Source organism: Nannospalax galili, unplaced genomic scaffold, assembly GCF_000622305.1.
Source record: "Nannospalax galili isolate Female #2095 unplaced genomic scaffold, S.galili_v1.0 scaffold1258, whole genome shotgun sequence".
NCBI lineage: Eukaryota > Metazoa > Chordata > Mammalia > Rodentia > Spalacidae > Nannospalax > Nannospalax galili.
Window position 1 is genome coordinate 1,035,076 of NW_008341370.1, and position 871 is coordinate 1,035,946.

Sequence of the window (871 nt, forward strand, 5' to 3'; positions counted from 1 at the left end):
TGATCTCACTATGTAGCCTTGCTGGCCTGGAATTTGCTATTCAGACCAAACTTCCAGCAATTCTCTTGCATCAAATTTATGGCATTTTAAACACACGCGCACACACACACACACACACACACACACGTTAAAAAGTTGCCAGGTATGATGGTACCTGCCTTTAATCCCAGCACTTGGGAGGCAGAGGCAGGCAGATCTCTGTGAGTTCCAGGCCATCTGGGGCTACAGGGAAACCCTGTCTTAAAGAAACCAAAAACAAAACAAAACAAAAGTTTTAAGGTTAATTTATAATTGGATAAAGAAAATATTTTTTAGGTTGGGGCTATAGCTCAGTGGTTCAGCATTTGCCTAGCATGCATGAGGCCCTAAATTCAACCCCAATACTGCCTGAAGAGGGGGTGGGTAAGAAAAAGAAAAGGAAAACTTGCTGGATGTGGTGGTATAAGCCTTTAATCCCAATACTCTGGAGGCAGAGGCTGAGGCAGGTGGATTTCTGAGGCCAGCCTAGTCTACATAGCAAGTTCCAGACCAGCTGTTACTTAGCGAGACCCTGTCTTGAAAGAAAGAAAGGAAGGAAGGAAGGAAGGAAGGAAGGAAGGAAGGAAGGAAGGAAGGAAGGAAGACATTGACTTGAGGTTGCCTGACCAAAAAGAAAGAAAGGAAAAAAAATTAATTGCTTTTATATATTCCTGTGTGTTATGATGTATATGATGGGGGGGTACAAATGCTATGACACACATATAGGCATGTGAGGGTCAGAGGACAACTTATGGAAATTGGTTCTCTCCTGCCACCATATGGGTCCTGGGAATCCAACTCAGGTCATCAGGCTTAGTGGCAGGTGCTTTACCTACTAAACTATCTCACTGGC